Source organism: Nuphar pumila, chromosome 17 (genome assembly GCF_984573655.1).
Source record: "Nuphar pumila chromosome 17, dmNupPumi1.hap1.1, whole genome shotgun sequence".
Taxonomy (NCBI): Eukaryota; Viridiplantae; Streptophyta; class Magnoliopsida; order Nymphaeales; family Nymphaeaceae; genus Nuphar; species Nuphar pumila.
The window spans coordinates 2,709,005-2,730,423 of NC_143265.1; the positions used below are offsets into that span (position 1 = coordinate 2,709,005).

At 37.5% G+C, this 21,419-nt stretch overlaps 1 protein-coding gene across 1 annotated transcript in view; it reads right to left on the minus strand.

Annotated features, from left to right (window-relative positions):
* The window catches only part of LOC149811359 (ADP-ribosylation factor GTPase-activating protein AGD3-like), a 95,802-nt gene that overhangs the window by 67,527 nt on the left and 6,856 nt on the right, over positions 1 to 21,419 (minus strand). The gene's annotated exons all lie outside the window — the stretch shown is intronic.

Sequence of the window (21,419 nt, forward strand, 5' to 3'; positions counted from 1 at the left end):
TCAACAATTTTTGTCTTGTAGTGAAACCACAAGAGGGGTCAATCCCTTAATATGTATTCTTCCTTTTGGACTTAGTAATAAACTTTTCCTCCCTTGAGTTTCTCTCCTTCTTGCTCTCTCTTGTGCTCTTGTCTCAATATGGTATCAGAGCCATATTAAGGGCAAGAAATTGTTGGTTAAGGGTGTGATTGAAGGGAAGAAGAAGGCTTCATTCTGGTGTTGTGCAGACTCACCTTGAATTGTGTGCTTTCTTGCTGACATCAGCACAACCTGAGGGTTTTTTGCTGATTGAAGAGGGGATTCACTAGAGTTCGATTTTAGAGGTTGAAGAAATAAAGAACCTCAAAAATCAGGTGAGATTTGAAATTTTGGGTGATTTTCCTTTGATTTTCTGAAAATCACGGTATACTATGACCAGATTCATGAAAATCATGATGGGTGTGTCCGCTGATGGTTTTATTGCCCCAAATTGGTTGCATTAGGATCATTTTTGGATTAGGAGACTGTTTGGTGCGTGTTTGCCTCAAGTTTCATTGATTTGGGTGAGTTTTCATCAATCTTTGGTGGCTTACTTGAAGCGGTAACACAGTTTCCTATAGTCTGAATCTATTGAGACTCTCAGTTGGGTCATCGGGGTTCTGGTTCTTGTTCTATTGACAGAAGTAGTGTTGAAGTTCTGAATTTATGCAATTTCTGTGATCTTGGCTGGGGTATTTTGTGAAGATTCAAGCTCTTTTTTTTTGTTAATATCAGTGGCACTCTTGGGCAGTTTAGTGCTTTTGGTCTTTCGAAGCATATCAGTTGTTCTTTTCAAACTTGTCTGGGCTTTTTCATCAGCACAAGGAAACAACTAGGGTTATTGAGTTTTTTATGGCACTTCGACCAAAGTTTGATGGGGCGAGGAGTGTCATATTGCATTGATCAGTTTTGCCCTCGGTCACTAATGTTCTAGCTGAATTGATTGCAGAAAAGGCTAAAATAAAATCGCTTAAAACCTATTCATCCAGTGACAGGGCAATTTCTCGGCAGCCTGGTGGTAGATTTAGTGAAAGAGTTGGAGGAAGAAATGACTTGAACTCTATTCAGTGTCACTATTGTAAGCTTTGGTCACATGAAAAACTCTTGCTCGGCTCTCAAGAAGAAGGTAGAGCTTATGCAATATCTTTTGATGGTGAGGGCACTAAGTCTAAGGATGACCACATTGATATTGGTGTGCAGCCTATTGGTTCATCAGTTGAGAAATCCTCAGAACAATGAGGTGGTGGTCTGTTTCAGTTGATAGAAAAGATGCAACAACATATTCTTCAATTGCAACTCCTCACCTACTGCACCCTCACCTTCTATTTCATCCTCTTCCTCTAGTACTGCCTTTGCAGGTATCTCAGACTTTGCTCCAGGGCAGTTGATAGACTCAAGTGCCTTATGCCATATGATGACTCATGAGTCTATCTTAATTGCCAACCTTGCAGTGGTGTTTTTTGCACTGCATATGGTTCCTCTATGTTAGTTTCCGAATTAGGTTGCATTACTTCTAACTTTTATCCTGGTTGCAAATTTAACATTTCTCAAGTCTCATGTACCCTCTTTAGCTATAAATTTTATTTTTGTTGGCCAAATCATTAAGTATAATTGTAATGTCATTTTTTCTCTTGTTGATTGTGTCGTGCAGGATCAACTGTCCGAGAAGAGGATTGGGATTGATCGTAAGAGAGGAGATTTGTATTACTTGGATTGGCTGGACATTGGCAAGCAGAGGAGTTACAGAGCTAGTTTGAGTGGAACAGTAAGTGGTGAATCAGTTTTGTGGCACAAAAAACTGAGGCACATTTTCAGCTTTAGGTTGCAACATCTAATTAGCTCGGGAAGTTTGGGTAGATCGGAGTTAGTAGTGTCTAAGTGTGTCCAAGAATGTGAAACCTGTAGGTTAGCAAAAGGTCATGCTTTGCCATTTGAGGTGAGAGATAGAGAGTCTAAGAGTCCTTTTGAGCTTGTACATTCAAATGTATTGGGACCTTCATTGTCTAAGAGTGGTTCTTAATATTTTATTATATTTATAGATGATTGTGCAAGGTTTACATGGGTTTATTTCATGAAGAATAGAAATGAACTGTTTGCTATTTTCAAGAGATTTTGTGTGATGATTGAGTCTCAATTTTATGTTAAAATTAAAGTGCTTCATATTGACTCAGGTGGAGAGTATGTTAGTGGTGTGTCTGAAAATTTCTTGCTGGAAAAAAAAATTGATCAGGCAACATGTCCATATACCCCGAACCAAAATGGTATAGCAGAGAGGAAAACCATGCGCATCTTGGAGACTAGAAGTTTGGTGATGGTCAAATATATCAAGTTACCTACCAATTGTCTATAAATGACGGGATCCTCAAGTATCTCTTTGTCCGAACTTCTCAACTTGATATTTGTTTCCATAGGAGTAGACACTCTTTTGGCATCAATCTACCAACCTCTACTTGCTTACAAGGTCTGTTGCATATTTATGTTGTGACAAGAAGAGCCATCTTTTTTAGTAAGCAACCTCAAGACCTAGAAAATATTTCAAATACCCCAGGTCTTTCATCTCAAAGATACAAGCCAACCTCACTTTGGTATCCACAACTTTCTGCACATATTCTCCTGTAATAATCATATCATCAACATACAAGAGCAATATACACTTCCCTTGAGCAGAGAAAGCTACAACAAAGCAAGATCATGATGACTGCTAAAATCCAAGTGCCTTCACAATAGTGTTGAACTTCTCAAACCAAGCATGAGGAGCCTGTTTGAGCCTATATAGAGCTCGCTTCAACCTGCACACCCTTCCCTGAGAATCTGAATATCCAGGTGGTAGCTCTATATATACCTCCTCATCCAAGTCTCCATTTAGGAAAGTATTTTTCACATCCAATTGCCAAAGTTTCCATTATCGTATAGCAGCAACCGCAAAAAATGTTCTTACAGTAGTCATGTGTGTCATTGGGGCAAATTTCTCTATGAAGTCAATTCTGAATTGTTGGCTATATCCCTTAAGCACCAGTCTAGTTTTATACCTCTCAATTGACCCATCTCCATTAGTGTTGATCTTGTAAACCCATTTGCACCCAACAATATTCTTTCTTGGTGAGAGCTCCACAAGATCCTAGGCATGCATCATCTCCAGTGCACTCAGCTCCTCAGTCATAGCATGCTACCATTCTTCTTTAGATTCCTCTTTAGAAGAGGCCTTTGCATAAGAGTTAGGCTCGACATAAAAAGAGATTAGAGCAAGATAGGTACGATGTTGAGGGGTAAAGGAATCATAGGACACAAAACGAGTCGGAGGAACAAACACTAGAGATTTTACGTACCTGAGGAGGTGAGGAGATTGAAGGTGACTCTGAACTTGTGTGCTCAAGATCAGCTAGGAGAGAATCAGAATTGGCCTCTAAGTTCCCTGCCTCCTCCACCTCTATCCATTCAAGAAAAGAGATCTCAACTACGTTTTATTGCCTTCTAACATAGGTTTGTCCAAACTTGTTACTCATCTCAAGAATTCCCTCCTCTTAAGCTTGTACACTCTTCTCAACTACTATTTCTTCAAGAAATTGTGTCAAGAAGGAGAAATCAACGACCTCTTTCTCCTTAAGCTCCCCTCTACCAAAGTAAGGTGTATCATCATGAAAGATAACATGTCTTGATATCCATTCTCTTCATTCTATCAGTCGTAACACTTATAGCCCTTTTACCCATGAGAAAACCTTAAGAAACAACACTTTCCAGATCTTAGTGAGAGCTTGTCCCTATCAGGCAAGAGTACAAAACAGGTGCATCCAAAAACTTTCATCATTTCATAATTTGGAATAGTTCCATGCAACTTTTGGAATAAAGATTACCTTTAAGTGTCCATGATGGCATCTAATTGACAAGATATATTGCCATGCACACTGCATCTGCCCAAAAGTCTCTAGAAACACATCCACTAACATTACTTATGTTGTGTATGAAAGAATGTAGCAATCCCTAACAAGGATTGCTTCTTCAACACTCACAAAGAGGATTTATGAAACAAAGGCATTTACACAAAAGAGCTCACACTCATACACAATACCCAAAAGAGGGTATACATAAAATGAAGAACAAGATTTCATAAACTTGGGAGAAAACTCCCACAAAAAATAAAGAGCAAAGAATGCTTTACAAGGGGAAACAACCCCACATTTATAGAAGAAGGGGAGAGGAGCCACAAGGGAGTCATTGGACTCCCAACGGCTCCCTTGGAGCTTCACCTTTTTGACTTGGTTAAAAAGGGTTTTTTGACTAGTCAAAAAGGTGAAGCCTAAAGGTGTCCTAAAAATAGATTTTAAGTGAGTTCTAGTTGGGTTTAAACTAGAACTAAACTAACTAAAAAAAGAAAAACATTACAAGGGATTACATGAGTTGTCTATGAGATTACATATGAGATATGAGTTGTCTATGAAATTACATATTTTAACACCCCCCCTCAAACTTATGGTTGGATAACCGAAAGTTTGCCTAAGAGAAAGTGAAATCTAAGAGCAGCAAGAGGCTTGGTGAAGAAATCGGTCAGCTGGTATTCAGAAGCAACATAGGGAAGATTGATGGTGTCGAGCAAGAATTCCTCCCGAACATAATGACAATCCATTTCTATATGCTTGATACGTTCGTGAATGTTTGATTGCTTGCAATGTAGATAGAGCTCTTGTTGTCACAACTCATGTCGGATGCTTCTGAACTTTCAACTCTCATGTCGGAAAGCAGTCGTCGAAGTCAGACTACTTCCATAATTGTAGTAGTCATTGCTCTGTATTCAGTCTTTGTTGATGAAAGGGATACTTTCTATTGCTTCTTACATCTCCATGAGATCAAAGATTTTCCCAAGAAGACACAAAAACATGTCGTTGAATGACGATCATTCGGATCACCTCTCCAATCTACATTAGTATAAGCAAGAAGCTTGAGATTAGAAGCAAACAAAAATAGACCCCGAGATATAGAATTTTTAATGTATCTGATAATTCGCAAAACTGCTCCCATATGGACAGAGGTTGGAGCATGTTAAAATTGACTGGTTGTATGTACAACATGTGCAATGTCGGGTCTTGTAATAGAAAGGTATGAAAAAGCCCCGACGAGTTGTCTATACGGAGTTGGGTTTTCAAGAGGTTCTCCATCATCACTCTTCATCTTGACATTTACAACTTCTGGAGTGTCCACATGTCTTTCATCTGAAATACCTGACCTGACAACAATATCCAAAGCAAACTTAGATTGTGTTAGCAAATATCCTCTAGAAGAATAAGCAACTTCTATACCAAGAAAGTACTTTAAGAAACCCAAATCACTCATTTCAAAGTGAGTTCTGAGAAATTTTTTAATATTGCACACTCCCTGTTTGTCACTGCCAGTGATGATCATATCGTCGACGTAGAGAAGGAGGATAATGATACCTGTATTAGAAAGCAGTGTCAGTAAGACAAGATTGAAAACCAAAATCAAGCATCACCCTGCTAAATTTATCATATCAAGCCTTCGGAGCTTGTTTAAGTCCATACAAGGCTTTATTTAGACGAAGAGTTTTTCCTTTAGGAACATCAATTCCTGGTGGTGGATCCATGTATCAATTAAACTACCATTTAAAAACGCATTCTTAACATCCATTTGATATATAGACCATTGTTTTATAGAGGCAAGGGCAATTAGAATTCTAACTGTGGTCATTCTGGCTACTGGAGCAAAGGCTTCCTCATAATCTATTCCATATTCTTGAGCGTAGCCTTTGGCAACTAATCTAGCCTTAAACCGCTCAAGACTGCCATCGCTTTTAGTCTTTACTTTGTAAACCCATCGACAACCAATAGGTTTCTTGTTAGGCGAAAGTTCTTGTATAGTCCAAGTGTTTGCCTTTTCTAAGGCTTCTAATTCCACTTGCATGGCTTTTACCCATTATGGTTGAGTTTTGGCTATAGCATAACTGGGAGGTTCTTCATAGGAGTGAATTAAGGCTATAAAGGCTTGAAATTTTGGCGAAAAAGATTTATATGACACAAATTTCTCAGGAATTTTTGAGATCCTAGTAGATTTTCTAGTTGACACCTCGAGTTCTGATTCTACAGAGTACCTCTCAAGGGCACATGGTCTTTCTGAATTTCCTCGTCTAGAATATTGAATGAACTCTTGGTTATCACTAATTGGTTTAAGAGGAGAAATATCACTTTGATCATCTTGCTCAACATTACATTCTTTATTCTTTGAGACTAAATCAAATAGAAAGGAATACTCCTATGTTTCTGCAGATGCTTTGGTTTCAAATGGACTTTCATTTTCTAAGAAAGATACGTTTCTTGAGACATATAATATGTTATTTCTAAAGTAAAAACATCTATAACCCTTTTGATGACTTGCATATCCTAAGAAGACACAAGGAATAGCTCGAGAGGAAAGCTTATCATTTTTATCTGAGAATACAAAACATTTGCACCCGAATACCCTTAACCTAGAATAATCAGGAATTTGTTTAAGAAGCTTTTCGATTGGAGAAATATTATTTAACGACGAAAAGGGCATCCTATTGATGAGATAAACAACAGTTAAGGCTGCTTCAGCCCATAAAATTTTTGGTACTTGATGTGATATGAGGAGGGTTCTTGTTGTCTCAATAATGTGCCTATGATTTCTTTCAGCTAGGCCATTTTGTTGAGGAGTGTAGAGACATGACCTTTGATGTATAACTCCATATTGATTTAAATAATCTTTGAATTCCTTTGATAAGAATTCTCCTCCTAAATCGGTACGAAATATTGAAATATCCTTTTTAAACTGATTTTTTACCATATTATGAAAGATTTTAAAATGCGAGAAGACTTCGGATTTATGTTTAAGAAAATAAATCCAAGTGTGTCGTGTAAAGTCATCTACAAAGGTAACATAATAAACAAACCCACCTTTTGATATAATTGGTGCAGGACCCCAGACATCAGAATGAATCAACTCAAGTGGTCTTGTAGAAACAAAAGTTCTTTCCGGAAAAGGTAATCTTTTCATTTTTCCAAGAATACAATTTTCACATGTAAAAGTTTCAAAATTACAAAATTTTTCCATGTTCGGAAAGTGTTGAATCTTGGATATACAAGGATGTCCAAATCTTTTGTGCAAAAGATCCAAATCCAATTTTTGAACATTGCAACACAGTGTACTCTTGGGAAAATCCAAAAAACCCATGTAGTATAAGCCTCCTTCTCTATGGCCTTCCCCAATCAGCTTTCCTGACTGGTGATCCTGTACTCGACAATCATGAGAGGAGAAGGAAACATTACACCCATGATCAGTTAACTGAGATACAAATAAAAGGTTTAAATTAAGTTTGGGAATATATCTAATTTTTGGAATACGAAATTTGTTTGAGTTTTGAGAAGAATTTTCAAAACATCCTATTGTAAAATTGTCTACGAAGAGACAATACGCATACAAGCATAAATACTTTATAAAAGAAGTGCACGAAAGCACTCTCACAACACTTGAACAAAATACGCAAAAAGCGTATAAATAATAAACATGCAATAATGCATGTATTTCATAAAATGGAAGCAAATGCTTGAGACTCTCAAGCTTATTTTACAACAAGGGGGAACACCCCTATTTATACAAGAGGAAAGGGGGCTCCTTGTGACCGTTGGGGGCTCCCCAACGACTCTATTGGGGGGACCCCCAATGCACCTTTTTGTTATGCAAAAAGGAAAATTAAAAAAGATAAAGAATTATAAAAAAATAAAAGAAGAAATATAGCATATTCCAAATGGAATATGCGCGAAATGTAAAAAGACAAAAATACCCTTTTGGGTAAAAGAGAAAAGGGGAAAAATATATAAATATATATACTTGTATATAGAGATACGTATACATATAATATATATATACGTATCTCTATGTATATAAGTATATATATTTATACTTACAATCATGTTTTTGAGTATACATTTTAACACCCCCCCCCTCAAACTTATGGTGTGATAACCGCAAGTTTGTCAAGAAGGAAATGAAATCTAGGAGAACAAAGAGCCTTTGTGAAGAAGTCTGCAAGTTGATACTCAGACGTCATGTATGGTAAATCAATGACCTTCTTCAAGTATTCTTCCCTGACATAATGGCAGTCCATCTCTATATGCTTTGTTCGCTCGTGAAAGGTGTGGTTTTTGGCAATATAGATTGCACTTTTATTGTCACAACACAACTTTGTTGGTTCTTTGATAAGCACTCCCATATCTTCCAAAAGGCGTCGAATCCATACAATTTCCATGGTAGTGGATGTCATGGCTCTATATTCGGCTTCAGTGGATGACAGAGAGACCTTATGTTGCTTCTTACATCGCCATGAGATCAAAGACTCACCTAAGAACACACAAAAGCCAGTGGTGGAGTGACGGTTACTAGGGTCACCTCCCCAATCTGAGTCAGTATAAGCAAGTAATTCCAATTCAGAAAAAGAAGATAGAAATACTCTGTTATTCACAGTTCCCTTCAAATATCTGATGATGCGAAGCACAACACTCATATGAACGGTTGTAGGAGCGTGTTGAAACTGACTGGCGATGTGTATAGCATGTGACAAATCAGGTCGAGTAATGCTAAGATACATTAAAGAACCTACCAACTTCCTGTAAGGAGTAGGATCGGTTAAAGGAACACCATCGTCAATCTTCATTTTTGCTCCCACAACTTCAGGAGTTTCGCACACTTTGTCATCAGAAATCCCTGATCTGTCAATAATCTCACAAGCAAGTTTAGACTGGGATAGAAAATAACCACGTTGCAAATAGGCAACCTCAATTCCAAGAAAATATGTCAGAAAACCCAAGTCTGACATCTCAAATTTTGAAGTCAAGACGGATTTAATACCCTTGACTCCTTGAACATCATCACCTGTAATTAACATGTCATCAACATAGAGTAATAATATTACAATCCCTGCATTAGATTTTCTAGTAAATAGAGCAGTGTCAGTATAACACGAGGAGAAACCATTTTTCAGCATTACACTGGTAAATCAGTCATACCAGGCTTTGGGAGCCTGTTTCAAGCCATAGAGGGCCTTTCAAAGACGAAGAACTTTATCTTTAGGAATCTTCATGCCTGGTGGAGCATCCATATACACCTCTTCGTTAAGATCACAATTTAAAAAAGCATTTTTCACATCCATTTGAAAAATGTTCCAATTTTTAATAGATGCAATAGTAATAAGACATCTAACTGTAACCATTCGGGCTACAGGAGCAAAAGTTTCTTCATAATCAATCTCATACTCCTGCCCATACCCTTTTGCAACTAAGCGAGCTTTATACCTTTCCAGGGATCCGTCGCTCTTAGTTTTAACCTTAAAAACCCATCGACAACCTATAGTTTTCTTTCCTATGGGTAGAGTTTGGAAATCCCAAGTTTCAGCCCTTTTAAGAGCATTAAGTTCATTTTGCATGGCTTATTGCCATTCTATACATTTTTTAGCTTCTTCAAAATTCCTTAACTCAAAGTAAGAGTGAATGGCATTAATACAAGCCCTATACCGGGGTGAAAAGGAATCAAAAGAGACAAAACGAGTTGGAGGTCTCCTATTCCTCTCAGATCTTCGGTGATCGAGAGCAGGAACAAGCTCACTATATTGGTCAATGGCACTTCTAAAGGTGTCTTGGTTTCTACGTGAGTAGGTTATGGAGTCACTTGAAATCCAGTTTTCTTGTTCATTGAGAGGGTTATGTTCTTCAACATCACCATCATTTTCCTCATTATGGTTTGATGATACATCATCATCACTAGATATATCATCATTACTAGTTAATAAGTCAAAAAGGAATGAGTAGTCAAAATTTTCTTGTTGAGAAACATTTTTTTCAAATCCACTTTCATTTTCTAAAAACGTTACATTTTTAGAAACATATAACTTATCATCTCGAAGATCATAGCAACGAAACCCTTTTTGAGTTTCGGAATACCCAAGAAAGGCACAGGGGATAGCTTTGGGAGAGAGCTTGTCATTTTTATCCGTAAGTATAAAGCACTTGCACCAAAAAACTTGTAACCTATTATAATCGGGAGATATTTTCCCTAATATCCTAGATGGTAAACGATTTATCAAATAAACAGAAGCAAGAGCTGCTTCAGCCCAAAAAAATTTAGGAATGTTTTGGGAAATAAGAAGTGCCCTAGTGGTCTCAATGATGTGCCTGTGTTTTCTTTCGGCCAACCCATTCTGTTGAGGGGTTTTAGGACAAGACCTTTGGTGAATAATTCTGTGATCTTCAAGATATACTTTAAATTGGTTGGAGAGATATTCTCCTCCAGAATCACTTCTAAAAATCTTTATATTACTGTTGAATTGATTCTTGATCATTGAATGGAAGGTTTTAAAACACGTAAAAACTTCATGTTTGAACTTAAGAAAATAGATCCATGAATATCTGGAGAAATCATCCACAAAAATAACATAATAAGAAAAGCCTCCTTTTGAAACAACAGGTGCAGGTCTCCAAACAACGGAATGAACAATTTCGAAGGTTTTAGATGAGAACATAGTTCTTTGCTCAAAAGGTAAAGTTTGCATTTTTTCGAGAATACAATCATTACAAGAAAAAGAACTTTTACATATATCCTTCGCAAAATGTAAATAAGATAACTTTGTGATATTAGGATGACCAAGTCTCTTGTGCCACATATTTATATCTTTGTTCCGGGCAATATTACAAAAAGATTTTGGAACTTGGAGAGATTCCATATAGTATAGGTCTCCTTTTCTAAAGTCTTCCCCAATCAATTTCCTGGACCGGCGATCCTGTATTAAACATTTATCACATAAAAATTTAATATCGCAACCATGGTCCGAGAGTTGAGAAACAGAGAGAAGGTTTAAGTTTAGTTTAGGTATAAATCTAATTTTTGGAATGAAAAAATTTTGAGTTTCAAAATTACCTATTCCTTTAATTTCAAGAGAGGTTCCATCCGCAGTGGAAACAAAGGATGGAGAAACATTTTTTGAGTAATCGGAAAATGAAAACATGTTTGGGGACATATGAAAAGATGCACCTGAGTCTAAAAGCCAAGAGACTTTACCTGGGATGGAAGAAGTAGACACGGCGGCACCGGATGTAGCTCCCTTGAGAAGAGGTTGAAGGGCTTCCACTATTTGATTTAAAGAGAGTGACCCACTTGATGATGCCTCTTCCTTTTGTAGTACACCGGTGGTAGCCATGGCGAGAAGCTTCTTCCATTTGGGACATATGGGCTTGATATGCCCCGGTTCTTTACAAAAATGACAAATAATCTTGCTATAGTCCCTCTTTCCTCTTTGTCCACCATCTCCTCCTTGATTTTGTGATTTGAAATGAGGAGGACGATAGGTTTTTATATTATTTTCGGGTCTTGATACGGCATTGACCTCATTTTTTTCTTCATAATTACAAGGAACCGCAAGAACATTTGGTCCTTGTTTACATAAACTCATACGAGTCTCCTCACCACTTAATTTGGTGGGAACATCTTCAAGAGATGGAGGAGCAAATGAGGATAGAAGTGATGACCTTATTTGCTCAAATTCCAGTCTTAACCCATTCAAAAAATTGAAGAACCGATCTTCTTCAAGTTGCTTGTGACGGAGTTCAATTGCCTCTCCACTCCATTTTGGTTCAAGCATGGAAAGCTCATCACAAATGAAGGAAAGGTCGGCAAAATATTCCCTAATAGACATTTCACCTTGAGTAAGGGAGAGGGCCTTCTTTTGAAGGTAATACTTATGGATAGATCTCTTGATGTATACATTTTCTCGAGATAATGTCAAGCTTCCGATGCTTTTTTGAACTTGATAATGTTGGCATTAATCTTTGTTTCGACGGATGCGAAGAACCAAGAAAGAATCTTGAAGTTTTTCATTTCCCATTCGTCGTGCTTCTTGGAGTATTCTTCAAGAGCTTTGATCCTTTCCTCTCCCTCAAGAATCTTGATTTCACTTCCGTCCATCACGGTTATTTTGGGTTCCGGTTCCGAAATTGTGCCTTGCACATAACCCCATAATCCTTTACCTTTTATGTGAGCCTCCATGTTCCTGGCCCAAATATGATAGTTGGACCCATTCAACTTGAAGCCAAGAGCGAAGTGAGACTCTTTTTCATCTATTAAGGAGTAAAGAAAAGGAGAAGAGGGCGTACCAACACAATGCTTCAACTTCTAGCTTACACAAAATCCATCTAAAATATTTGAGAAGCAAGATCCACCACTTCAACTTCTAAGGATCCGAAGGCACGATTTTTGAGGCACTCGAAAAAAAGAGAATCCCGCGATCCTTAATCACCAACCGTGCTCTAATACCATGTAAAATTGTCTACGAAGAAACAATACGCATACAAGCATAAATACTTTATAAAATAAGTGCACGAAAGCACTCTCATAACACTTGAACAAAATACGCAAAAAGCGTATAAATAATAAGCATGCAATAATGCATGTATTTCATAAAATGGAAGCGAATGCTTGAGACTCTCAAGCTTATTTTACAACAAGGGGGAACACCCCTATTTATACAAGAGGAAAGGGGGCAAGAGGGGGCTCCCCAAAGGAGTCGTTGGGGAGCCCCCAACGACTCTATTGGGGGGACCCCCAATGCACCTTTTTGTTATGCAAAAAGGAAAAATAAAAAAGATAAAGAATTACAAAAAAATAAAAGAAGAAATACAGTATATTCCAAATGGAATATGCGCAAAATGTAAAAAGACAAAAATACCCTTTTTGGGTAAAAGAGAAAAGAGGAAAAATATATAAATATATATACTTATATATAGAGATACGTATACATATAATATACGTATACGTATCTCTATGTATATAAGTATATATATTTATACTTACAATAATGTTTTTGAGTATACATTTTAACACCTATTCCCTTAATCTCAAGAGTGTCGTCGGTAGTCAAAACGTTTGAACCACTTGAGTTATGATATTGAGACAATAATTCTATGTTAGGGGTCATATGAAAAAATGCACCAGAATCAATAAGCCAAAAAGGTTTACATGGATCGAAGATGCTTACTGAAGAGACTGCAGCTCCAGCAAATGGGGAAGCTCCTTTAAGAAGTGGTTGAAGTGCTCCACTAGCTGAGATAACGACATGCTTCCAATAGATGTTTCTTTTGTCTCTTAATGGGCTTCAACAGTAGCAACCTTCTTTTCATAAGTCTTCTTTAACTTTGGGCAGTGCGTCTTGATGTGCCCAGGTTCACGACAATAATAGCAAATTACTTCTTTTCTTTCTACCTTACTTATATATTTCTCATCATATGTTCTTCCAAAATGTGGAGGTTTATATGCACTAACATGATTCCCTGGTCTTGAAACAGCTAAAACTGAGTCATCATCATTTTTTGAGATTCTTTTCTTCAGTCGGTTTTCTTCCATACTCAATTCTTCAATTGTGTCCTCAATAGAGGGAACCTTCCCTCGACGAAGAAGAGCAGACTTGGTTGTCTCAAATTCCGGTCTTAAACCATTAATAAATTAAAAAAAAATGTTCCGCATTTATTTGATTTTGGCAAAGCTCTATATCTTGTGGAGAATGCCACTTTGGTTCAAGGAGAGTCAATTCTTCTCATAGCTCGGACAAGCTATTATAGTATTCTCTAATACTTTTATCTCCTTGAACCATATTGCGAATATTTTCTTAAAGATTACATATATGGGCAACATCTTTAAGAGAATACATTCTCTTGAGATAGTCCCAAGCATCATTAGCGTATTCAAACTTCGTAAGGCTTGAACACTTCTTTATATCCACACTAGAAATGGGCCAAGACATAATCTTGGCGTGACCCATTCTCCATTCTTTCCACTTTTTCTCATAAGTGGAAACAGCTTTAACTTTTTCTACCTCCGAAAGAGGTATTTCTTTTCCTTCTTCTTCTTTAGTGAGCATTAGTTTAGGTTCTTCATCGGTTCCATCCACTAATCCCCATAACCCCTTTCCCCAAATGAGGTGCTTCATGATAGAAGCCCATGTTATATAGTTAGAATCATTGAGTTTTATGGGTTTAATGGTGACATTATCATTGTCATCCATTTTACAAGTTTAAGAAAGGAAGAAGGGGAGAAGGAAAGAAAAAGAAAGAAGTACACCACCACAAGAAGCAAAAATATCTAGTCTTCCAAGCTTCCAAGGCTCCACGCAACTAGCTCTTCAAAGAGGCTTCTTTTCTTTGAGAAAAACACGAACGGCATGCTTCCCAATGCACAAGAAGAACTCTGGACTGATTGCTTCTATCGACCTTGCTTTGATACCATGAAAGAATGTAGCAATCCCTAACAAGGATTGTTTCTTCAACACTCACAAAGAGGATTTATGAAACAAAAGCATTTACATAAAAGAGCTCACACTCATACACAATACCCAAAAGAGGGTATACATAAAATGAAGAACAAGATTTCATAAACTTGGGAGAGAACTCCCATAAAAAATAAAGAACAAAGAATGCTTTACAAGAAGAAACAACCCCATATTTATAGAAGAAGGGGAGAGGAGCCACAAGGGAGTCATTGGGCTCCCAACAGCTCTAATAGAGCCGTTGGGAGTCCAATGGCTCCCTTGGAGCTTCACCTTTTTGACTTGTCAAAAAGGCCTTTTTGACTAATCAAAAAGGTGAAGCCTAAAGGTGTCCTAAAAATAGATTTTAAGTGAGTTCTAGTTGGGTTTAAACTAGAACTAAACTAACTAAAAAAACGAAAAACATTACAAGGGATTACATGAGTTGTCTATGAGATTACATATGAGATATGAGCTGTCTATGAGATTACATATTTTAACAGTGTATGTAGTTAATCAATTTATGAGTTCACCTACATCAGTGCACGTTGCAGTTGTGCTCAGAATTATTCAGTGTGTGTAAGATACTATGAACTTTGTGATGTTCTTTTTGGCTTCGACCTCTACAAATAATAGAGCATATTGTGATTCTGATTTTGGAGGATCTAAGGATCGTCTTTCCAATACCAGATTTTGTGTGTTTATTGGAAGCTCTTTAATTTCTTGGAAGAGCAAAAAGCAATGGCAAGTTGCCTTGTCCACTGCTGAGGCTGAATAAAAAGCCATGGCACAAGTCACTGCAAAAAAAATTTGGATAAGGTGGCTTCTTAGGGAGCTTTGTGTGAAAATTTGTGGAAGAACTGCCTTGTATTGTGATAATATGAGTGTCATACATATTGCTAAAAATAATGAATTTCACAAGAGGACAAAGCACATTAAAATTGATTGTCACTTTATAAGGCATATGAAGATAGAATCATTTTGTTGGAGCATGTGAGCTCAAAGGAGCAAGTAGCAGACGTATTTACCAAGAGTTTAGCTCTTTTACACTTTCAACCCTTTCTTTCCAAACTTGGGATGATTTTGTTAGCATCATCTCAAGTTTGAGGGGGAATGTTAAAAAAAGTGTAATATGGTTTGTACTTGTAGCATATGTAATACTATTTTTGTGCTACCCTCTTTGCTTGTGTACATAGTGTTGAAGCTTTAATGGAGCACACAGGAAGCGAGAGAGAGAGGGAAAGTCACTATCTCATATTAGGGTTTAATCTCTACTTAAATAGAGATTAAACGTGAGCACCAAATTACAAAATAACCCCCACACAATATATAATAGTACGTAAACCCAAAATGCCCTTATAGGCATGTCTCAACACTCCCCCTCAAGCTGGAGCATAGATATCAATCATGCTCAGCTTGTTACAACAGTGAGAGAAACTCGGCCTCGCCAGAGCTTTGGTAAAGACATCAACTACTTGATCTTTGGAAGATACATGATCGGCGCAGATATACCCAGCCTGAACCAAGTCCCGAATATATCGACAGTCAACTTCAATATGTTTAGTCCTTTCATGAAACACTGGGTTGTTGGCAATGTATGTATCAGCCCTATTGTCACACATCATCAACATAGGTAGAGATACTTTCTCCTGAAGCTCGGTCAAAACTGATTTTACCCACATAATCTCAACTGCGGTCTGGGCCATCGCTCGGTATTCAGATTCAACACTCGACCTGGCTGCAACGGTTTGTTTCTTACTCCTCCAGGTAACAATATTTCCTCCCACAAACACACAAAATCCAAATGTTGACTTCCTATCTTCAACAGACCCCGCATAATCTACGTCAGTGTAAGCAACAACGTCCAAGGAGGGATTTTGTTTAAACAACAGACCTTTAGCAGGAGATGACTTTAAGTACCGAAGAACCATCATAGCTGCAACCCAGTGAACTTTTGTAGGTTTGTCCATGAACTGACTGATTTTACTCACGGCTAATGAAATGTCAGGTCTAGTAACAGTCACATATAACAACTTACCCACCAAGGATCTAAAGCTGGCACTATCCACATAGTCAGACTTCTCATCGAACATGTGAGTTTTGGGATCCATTGGAATGTTAGTTGGCTTAGCTCCTAGCATTCCAGTCTATTTTAATAAATCCAACACATACTTTGTTTGAGACAACACTAAGCCCTCTTTGTTTCTTGCAACCTCGATACCCAGAAAATATCGAAGGTGACCAAGATTTTTAGTAACAAAGTGTTTCTGAAGATGATCTTTTGTTGCAAAGATATCTTGGGCATTGCTCCCTGTTAATATGATGTCATCGACATATATCACCATAACAACAATTCCAGCACTGGTTTTCTTGATAAACAAGGAGTGATCTGAAGCTGACCTAACAAATCCAAAACTCGACATTACCTCAAATAATTTATGAAACCATGCCCGAGGGCTCTGCTTCAGACCATAAATAGTTTTCTTCAACTTGCACACCTTCTGACACTCTCCCTGAACCTCGAAGCCTGGGGGTTGTTGCATGTAGACAGTTTCATGCAAATCCCCATACAAAAAGGCATTCTTGACATCCAACTGAAACATGGGTCATCCATGGTGCACAGCAACAGAAAGAACGAGACGAATAGTGCCAAGATGAGCAACTGAGGAAAAAGTTTCAAAAAAGTCAACACCATAAGTCTGAGTATAGCCTTTTGCAACCAACCGGGCTTTGTACCGTTCAATCGACCCATCCAAATTATATTTAATGCTATATACCCATTTCCAGTCTACAATATCTGCATCAGTGGGAGGATCAACCAAGTCCCAAGTGCCTCGAGACCATAGGCCAGCCATCTCATCACGCATAGCCTGCATCCAGTTGGAGTCGAATAGAGCTTGACTGTGATGAAGCGGAACAGAAGAGGCAGACAGAGCTGAAATAAAATTCTTCATAGGTGCCCTAAGATTAACTTCTGAAACAAATTGCGAGATGGGATGAAGAGTGCATTGTCTCTTTCCCTTGCGCAGAGCAATGGGAAGATCATCATCAGAAGCAGAGACTGCAGTATGCTCAGAAATACTTATCTCAGGAGAAGAAGATAATGGTGGCATAGAGGTAGGTGATACCCTGTGAGTGTATACTATGGGAGGGTTTCGGTAGCGAGATACACCAGACGATGGAGCCAAGGACTGAGGAGGAAGCGACTCTAACGGAAAGGGAGGAATCGGCAGAGGAAGGATATCACCAAGGCTCTCCTGTAATCTTTGAGTGGTACTCGAAAAATAAGGAATAGACTCAAAGAAGGTAACGTCCGCACTGACATACTCTTTATGAGATATAGGGTCGTAGCAACGATATCCTTTTTGGTTTTTAGAATACCCAAGGAAAACACATTTAATAGACTGCCCAGCAAGTTTATCTCGATCAGGACTCAGCTTATGCACAAAACACACACATCCAAAAACTTTAGGGGGAATAGGGAAGAGAGGAGCCTCCAGATGGAGAATTTGAATTGGGGTCTGGTCTTCTACAAAGCTTGAAGGCATGTGATTTATAAGAAAGCCGACAGTCAAAACCGCATCGCCCCAGTATGAAGCAGGCATATTGGATTGAATCATAAGGCACCGAGCAACATTGAGGATTTGTCTATGTTTCCTCTCAGCCACACCATTTTGCTGGGAGGTATGGGAACATGTAAATTGAGGTTGAATCCCATTAGCATAATAGAATTGAAGCAAGTCTTTGGATTTGAACTCAAGAGCATTATCAGTGCAAACACTTTTAACACATACGTCAAATTGAGTTTTTATCTCAGCAATTAAAGATTTAAGAATGACAGGACCTTGAGACCAATCTTTTAACAGGAACACCCACGATAACCTTGAGAAGTCATCCGCAATAACTAGATAATAATGACACTAAGTCCTATTAGGAATCCTACTTGGACCCCACACATCGGCATGAAGAAGATCAAATAATCCTTGACTTGACGGACTCTGAGTGGAGGGAAAAGAGCTTTGACAATGTTTTCTCAATTGACATGTTTCACACTGAAAGGAAACTGAAGGAGGTATATGAGGAATGACACAACGAAGTTTTGTCACTGGAAGGTGACCCAGACGATGATGCCACAATAGAGGACTTGAGGATGATGTAACAGTAGAATAAGCTGAAACCTTTGGTTGATGTAGATAATACAGACCATCTTCCTCATAGCCACCACCAATCCTTCTCCCCGTCAACAAATCCTGAAAAAGTGCACCCCATAGGATCAAAAATCACTCTACAATTCAACTCTTTTGTCATTCGACTGACGGATAATAAATTCCGTGGAAACGAAGGAGCATGAAGAACATGCGACAATTGAAGAGTAGGGGAAATAAACATGTCTCTCTGCCCTACAATTGGGGAAGAGCTGCCATCAGCAAGAACTACCCCTTGTTTATTAGTCACAGGTTTTAAACTTAAAAAGTTACTCGAATATTCGCACAAGTGTCTGGATGCTCCAGAATCAATGATCCACCTACCACCTGTTAGAAAGTGACTTGGAATACCTTGGGTTCAATAATGAACCCATACTTATGCACGTAAAGTGCAAATATACCCATTAAAGGGAAACAACACACGCACATAATGTGCCAATACATAAAACCCATAAAAAGGGAAAAATATGACTTAAAGTCATAAGTTACATATCATTGAAGAATAATGGAGAAGGGGTGAAAACCCCATTACAATGGAGCATAAGCTCCCTCAAGAATTAGAAAATACAAAGGGGGAGACCCCTATTTATAACACAAGAAAGGAGCCACTTAGGGGGCTCCCAAAGGAGTCGTTGGGAGCCCCCAACGGTCACATTTGTGACCGTTGGGGGCTCCCCAACGACTCTTTGGGGAGCCACCCTAGGTTGCGCAAACCACGAAAAAGGAAAAAATAAAAAAATAAAATAAAAGATAAAATTACAAACATATTCCAAATGGAATATGCGTAAAACTAGAAATGTCTAAACTACCCCTATGCCTATAAATAGAGAAATATATATTTTATATATATAATTAGGATAATGCATATGCATATATACCATATATGAATATGTATTATACTTTATATATATAAAATATATATAATATTACAAATGTTAAATGATACATTTTAACACCCCCCCTCAAGCTTTGCGTGGGGGAACGAAAAGGTTGAAGACGGCAAGAAGAAGAATCTCAAAGCTTCAAGAGCCTTCAGAACGAATGTCATTGTAAATATCTTCCTCCAATGTCTTTATCGATGAGCACCTTTTATCCAAGGGACTTCCTTTTCTCTTATCTTCAAGATCCTGAGAAAAGAAAACAACAAAGAACAAGTAAAAAATACCTTTGCACTTTACTCAAAAAGGAACATTCCTAACAAGATGCAAAATTTATGTATAATATGATAGTTACTTTAGCATGAAACGAAAAATTTAGAAAACCAAAGTTTCTAAATCATACATTATGTTAAAACAAAAATGAGTGGAAGCACATTATGCAAAAATAAATTGCAAGAATGCATAATGCATTCATAAGGTCCAACATTGGACAAATATAACCCCATAATGAGGAATAACAAAATGGTCCACTAAGGGACACCACAATAAGCCTACGAAGAGGCATGATATACATAAACATTATTGAATGAGGGCCCAAAAAGGCCACAAAGAGCATATGCATATACTTATCATGAAATGAATTAATACTCAAAGAACTCATTAATGAACATGCTTTAAACATGTAATGAAGTGCCAAACAAGAGAAACAAAGTCTCCAAGCATACTTTAGGCAAAATAAACCCAAGAGTTCACAAGGTTTTAAAATCATTTATGAAAGACATACTTAATACACATTTTGCATATAAGGGTGACAAAAACCATAAGCACTTAATATATAAATTAAATGCTAAGAAATCAACTTGATATGCATATCAAAAATATGATTTGCTTGAAAAACACAAGTCATGAATGAAATTTTGCCAATTTCAACAATAGTTTATCCATTACAAACATCTGCCTCATTAGTCCTCCAAAAACCCATAAATCAAGTGTATAAGCTACTAGATCAAGAATATAAAGCCATTAAAGGCCAAGGATACACACAAAGGTGTGTAAAAGAACCTCTTGTCTACATATAATAATACTTGAAATAAGTGCATCTACGACAAGAACAAGAGAATACATGCCAACATGGACTAAAAAGTATCTCTTGTCTACGTAAAAAATACACTTAAAACCAAGTATGTTCAGCTACTAGAACAAGAGTAATAAGTCAACCATGGGCTAAAACATAATACATCTCTTGTCTACATATGATAGCACTTGAAATGAATGAAATAAGCCAACCATGGGCATACATCTTAAGCGACTAGAACAAGGACACAAACGCCAACATAGGCTAAAAATCACACACCATGGTGTGAATCAACGTGCCTTGTCTACATATAAAAACACTCAAGACAAGTGTGTTCAGCTACTAGACCAAGAGAGCAAAAGCCAACAAAGGGCTAAAAACACACGAAGGTGTAATAAAATTCTTGTCTACACATGATGACACTTAGATAATGGGCATAAAAGGAAAAGACTTTTGAGGCAATAAACCTGTAATGAAAATAAACCTCGAATAAAACAATACTCCTTTTAAAATGAATTCTCATAACAATAACATGCATGTAAAAAATATCTTCAACAAGATACTATAATCGATAAAATAAAATTCTTGAGAACAAATGTGTGAACATACACACACCAAGAACACTTAGAATACTTGTGCAAAATCACAAGAACACATGTGCACAACGAGCACAACATACGGAATCACAAATGTGCAAATGCACTCATAAGATTCATAAACAAATAAAAGGTTGGGCTATAATCCCAAAACATCTTGATTTTAAATGAACCTTAAAACATTTAAGGTTTCAAATACCATATGTCCATCACATTTACTTAGAAGCATCCATAATATCAATGGCACAAGAACAAACTAGTGACACACTCATATATCAAATCATTCTAGAGTCCCAAGGTGCCCATAACTCACCTCAACCACCATCTATAATATGGTAA